The sequence below is a fragment of the Chinchilla lanigera genome, unplaced genomic scaffold (assembly GCF_000276665.1).
Source record: "Chinchilla lanigera isolate Chin_1 unplaced genomic scaffold, ChiLan1.0 scaffold00192, whole genome shotgun sequence".
NCBI classification, from domain to species: Eukaryota; Metazoa; Chordata; class Mammalia; order Rodentia; family Chinchillidae; genus Chinchilla; species Chinchilla lanigera.
Window position 1 is genome coordinate 321,148 of NW_004955593.1, and position 5,798 is coordinate 326,945.

A 5,798-nucleotide genomic window follows, 5' to 3' on the forward strand; every position below is an offset into this window, starting at 1 on the left:
TTTTTTTGGTTTTTCTCCGGTACCAGGAACCGAACTCACGACCTTGCACTTGCCAGGCAGGCACTTTTGCCGCTGAGCTAAATCCCCAGCCCTAGAACCATTATTTTTATAGGGGAGATTTCAGTTCTGTTTTCTTTGAATTTCTAATGCCCTGTGACATTTCTTTTAACAATGGAACTAGTAATTCATAAACTCACAGTTACTTAATTCCAAGTAAAATATAAGAAATGTTATTATTCAAATATTACTATTTAAATAATATTAGTATTATTAATTTAAAGTTTAAGTTTACTATTTAAGTTCATTTTCTATTCTACAAATACAAATGATAAAACTCTTGATTCTTATTTTACATACTATTGAGGAAGGTATGTATTACATTGATTTGCATGTATACACACCTAATTCTCTTTAGAAATTCAGGTAATGCTTAATTTTATGTTATTCTTTGGTTCTTTGTATGAAGAGAAGATGATTTTTATAGTGTTATTTTCTGTAGGCTATATTGATTTTACATCCTGGACAACACATTTAATCACACCTTTCTGTTTTTTTGGTAAAATAGCATGATAATTAAAAAATGAAAACTTACTTTGTGTCTTTCCTCTCTCCTTGACATATAATGCATTTTGGATTTGTGTTTAGACTGCATACGTTACAAGGGGAGAATGTAAGAGTGAATTCATCTCTTCTGAGATAAAAGTAACTTCTAATTGATTTTTATATAGTTATCATCCATGCGTCTGTTTGCTCTGTTTTCTGAGATAGAATTGAATCCTGAGCTGCTATTTTCTATGGGTATTACTCATGATTCTGTTTGTTTTTCTTCTCTGCATTCTCTATCCTTACTAAAACACTGAGTCAGTCCTTGAATTTGGCTTTAATCATTTCATTCTCCTCATCTTTCTCAGTTATCTCATTCCTTGACCCTATGCAGTTCCTGTCTTACCAGTCCCGACCTTGCTCAATTCAGCCATTTCTTTTCGCTCTTCCTTGATATACAGTTTTTTCTTTGAGGAAAAAAACAGATCCTCATGCTGCTTGGAGGGAAAGAGAAAATTCTGGTCAAGTAGACGGGGCAGCCTGGATGTATAGTCCTTTTTCTAGACTCACCTCTTCTCAGGTCAGTCAGATGGCTTTATTTCTAGCATTGAATCTTCTTTGTCAAAGTTAATTCCCACTGTACTCTTCCCCATACCTAACTCTCTTCCTGTACTCAAATGTGGTGATGACTACACTTCCCTCCTGCTTTGTTGTCCTGTAAAGATCCAATTCATCTTTCACGTCACAGCTCAAATTCTACCTCCTCTACTTCTTGGGTTAGTTAAGAATTCTCCCATCATTTTTGTTCTCATTATGCATATGTTTTGTTATATACAGATATTTATTTACATGTGACTTATCTGAACCTTGTTAAGCTCAAATATGATATCTCTTTCCCTTCCTAACAAGAACTTCATTTTACTTAGATGCAAGGAAGTTCTTACAGGGAATGCTGTATTCCCAGTTCCTTTTACCAAAGTCATATGCACACCTGTGTCTTCAACTGTTTTGCCTATTTTGTCTTCAGTAGGGTAAATGTTTCTGTTTTAATGTTTAGATCTTTGATCCATTTTGATTTTGTGTTTGCTATATAGTGAGAGATAAAGGTCCAGTTGCAATCTTCTGCAAAGAGATAACTAGTTTTCACAACACCACTTGTTGAATAGGCTATCTTTCCTCCAACATACGCTTTTGGTGACTTTGTTGAATATCAGATATTTGAATTGTGTCTGTGGATGTTTCTTTATTCTCTGTTCTGTTCCATTGATTCATGTGTCTGTTTTTGTTCCAGTATCATGCCATTTTTATCACTATTGCTTTGCAGTATATCTTGACATCAGATATTGCTATGTTTCCTGCTTTGTTTTTCTTGTACAAAATTGCTTTTGCTATAGCAGGTCCCTTCTGGTTCCATATGAATTTTAGGTTTGTTTTTCTAGTTCTGTAAACTATACTGTTATTATTTTGATTGGGACTCCATTGAATCTGCATAACACTTTTGGGAGTATGGCCATTTTGACATTATTGGTTCTGCCTATAGAGGAGTACAGGATATCTTTCTGTTTTATGATGTCGTTCTCCATCTCCTTTTTCAGAGTACTATAGTTTTCTTTGTAGAGGTCTTTCACTTCCTTGGTTAGTTTAATTCCTAGGCATTTGATTTTACTTAAAGCGACTGAGAATGGTATTGTTTTCATCATTTCCTTCTCATTGAGTTCATTGTTGGTGTAGACACATGCTAATGATCTTGCATGTTGATCAAGTATCCTGCTAGATTGTTGAGTTGGTTATTAATTCTAAGAAGATTTTGGTAGCATTCTCTGGGTCTTCTATGTAAAGTGTCATGGCATCTATAAATAATGAGAATTAGAGTTCTTTTTTTCCTATATGTGTCCTTTTCCTCTATGTATTTCTTCCTCTTGCCTGATGGCTGTGTCTGTTTTTCAAGTACTGTGTTGAATAGAAGTGGTAATAGTGGATATCCTTGTCTCATTAATGATTTTGGGTGGGCGGGATGCTTTTAGTTTTTTCCCATTTGGCTCTTGGTTTGTCATACGTAGCTTTTAGTATATTCAGGTATGTTCCTTGTGTACCTGTTTTCATCGTGGTTTTTATCATGAAGGGGTGTTAAATTTTGTTGAAGGCCTTTTTTTCACATCTATAGATGTGATCATATGGTTTTTGACCTGCTGCTGTTTATGTGATGTATCGTATTTATAGACTTAATTATGTTGAACCATCCTTGTATCTCTGGGATGAAATTTGATCATGATGTATGATCTTTTCAGTGATGTGCTGCAGTCTATTTGCTGATACCTTGTTGAGAAGTTTTACATCTATGGTCATTAAGGTGATGGGCCTATAGTTTTTTTTTCTTTTACTTGAGTCTTTGTCTGGTTTGGAGATCAGAATAATCCTGGCTTCTATAAAAAATGTGGGAGCACTGCATCCCTTTCAAAGAGGAGACCAGAAATCAATCAAATTGAGTGAAAAAAATGAACTGAAGAGCTGGTTTGTTGAAAGAATAAATAAAACAGATAACCTCTTAGCCAGAGTTACAAGAGAGAGAAAAATCTCACATCACTTCAATTAGAACTGAAAATGTGAAATCACCAAAGATACTGTTGAAATCCAGAAGACAATAACTACTTTAGAAAATTATATTCCAAAAAGTAGCAAATTTTGAAGAAATAGACAGACCCTTAAATGCATGCAAATTACCAAAACTAACCCAAGAAGACATAAGTGTGTTTAACAACCTAATAACAAACAATGAAACTCAAGCAGTAATAAATATCTTTTACTTGAGTCTTTGGTTTGGAGATCAGAATAATACTGGCTTCTATAAAAAATGTGGGAGCTCTGCATCCCTTTCTTTTTTTTTTTTTTTTTCGGTTTTTCTCCGGTACCGGGAACTGAACTCACGACCTTGCACTTGCCAGGCAGGCGCTTTTGCCGCTGAGCTAAATCCCCAGCCCCTCTGCATCCCTTTCAATTCTCTTTTCCAATCACTTTTATCTTGAAGTCTACCATGAAGACATAGATGTAGGAAAGGATTTTCTAAACAGAACCTCAACTGCAAAAAAATAATGGCAGGAATCATCAAATGAGATTAATGTAGGCATTGATTGCAAAGAGTTTTCCTCTTAGAACTGCTTTCGTAGTACCCCAGAGGTATCGGTAAGTTGTACAATCATTGCCATTATCTTCCAGAAAAATTCTTAAGTTTTTTCTTTGATTTCTTCTATGACCCATTGGTTCTTTAGGAGTATGTTGTTAATTTTCCAGGAGCTTTTGTATTTTCTAAAATTTGTTGTTGATTTCTGTTTTCATTGCACAGTGGTATGATAGTATGCATGGGGTGATTTCAATTCTTTTATATTTATGTAAGCAGGCTTTGTAGAGTAGTGTGTGATCTATATTAGATAAAATATCATTTGCTGCAGAAAAGAATGAATATTCTGTTGTAGAGGGTTGGAATACCTGCAAATATCTATTAAGTACATGTGTTCAAAGGTGTGGTTCAGGTTTGATATTTCTTTATTAATTTTTTAATGAATTAATATTATTGGTACATTTTAGATATACATAATGATCACATTTATACTTGTACATAATGTATCTTGATTCTTTTTTCCTATTCCTTTCCCTTCAGTTCAGCTCTTCTTTCCCTCCTTACTTACAAAAGCTTTCTTTCCATTTTTCCTTCTTTTTATTTTTTATTCTTTTCCTTTCCTTTCCTTACCCCTCTGTTTTTATGGATTTTTCCTTTAATATCTCTAACTCTTTTCTAAAGTGTGGTGCTAAAATTCCCTACTATGATTGTGTTAATGCTTTTTTGATTTTTTAATTTCAGAAGTTTTGTTTTATGAATATAGTAGCTGCTGTATTTGGTGCATATATGTTTGTCACTGTTATCTCTTCTTGTTGAATTGTTCCCTTAACTAGTATGTAGTGAACATCTTTGTCTTTTCCAATCAGTTTTATCTTGAAGTCTACCATGAAGACATACATGTAGGAAAGGATTTTCTAAACAGAACCTCAGCTGCGCAAAAAATAGTGGCAGGAATCAGCAAATGAGATTATATCAGCAAAAGAATCAATTAGTAGAATGAAGCGACAACCTATAGAATGGGAAAAATTTGCCACGTACTACTCAGAGGACTAATATCTAGAATGTATAAATAGCTAAAAAAAAATGAACTACCTAAAATTAAAGACCCAGTCAGGAAATGGGCAACAGAAACAGACACTTCACAGAGGAAGAAATGCAAATGTTCAACAAGTACATGAAAAAAAATTCAACATTTAGCAAATTAAAACAATGCTGACGGGCCGGGGATATAGCTTAGCGGCATAAGCGCTTGCCTGGCAAGCCTGAGATCATGAGTTGGATTGCTGGTACCAAAACAAAACAAAACAAAACAAAAAAACAATGCTGAGATTTCATCTTCTTCTGGAAAGAATGGCAATCATTAAGAAATCAAACTACAACAAATGATGGCATGGCTGTGGTGAAAAAGGACCCCTCCTGTATTGGTGGGAATGTAAACTAGCATAGTCATTATGGAAATCAGTATGGAAGTTTCTCAAAGAACTCAAATTAGAAATACTATATGACTGTGTGGTCCCCTACTATTTATCTTCCCCAAAGAATTTTAAAAATCATACTACAGTGATACTTGCCTACCAGTGTTTATAACAACACAATTCATAATTGCTAAATCCTAAAACAGCCTATATACTCATCAAAATACTAGTGGATGAAGAAAATATAATATCTATATATAGTGGAATCCTACTCGGTTAGGAGGAATGGCAAATTTGAGACATTTGTAGAGATGTGGATGCACCTGGAAAATATAATGTTGAGTGAAATACACTGGACACACATGTTTAAATACCGTATGGTATTTCTCATTTGAGTGAAACAAAATACCAAAAGAATAATAAAGGATAGAAGGGAGCAAGTAGAGGAGACTCTTGAAATAGTAAAGTGGTCCATGGGAACAAGTGTGAGGGGTGAGGAGGAGGGAAAGGAGAAATTAGTATAATAAAATATGCCATGTATAGGAACTTAATAATTTCAATGAATATAAACATTACATGCCATAACATCAGCTAAGACTGGTAATATTAAAACTGAAGGTTAGGATAGGGAAATTAGAGGAGGACAGAGAGAGCAAGAGGAAGGGAAGGGGATTTTGAAAAGAAGAAACAAGCTGTACATGTGCCAACTGCCTAAAATGGTTGTA

General features: G+C 34.4%; 1 protein-coding gene across 1 annotated transcript in view; it reads left to right on the forward strand.

Moving 5' to 3' along the window:
* Positions 1 to 5,798, forward strand: part of LOC102019004 — a gene marked incomplete in the record, with an annotated part of 405,168 nt that overhangs the window by 53,899 nt on the left and 345,471 nt on the right.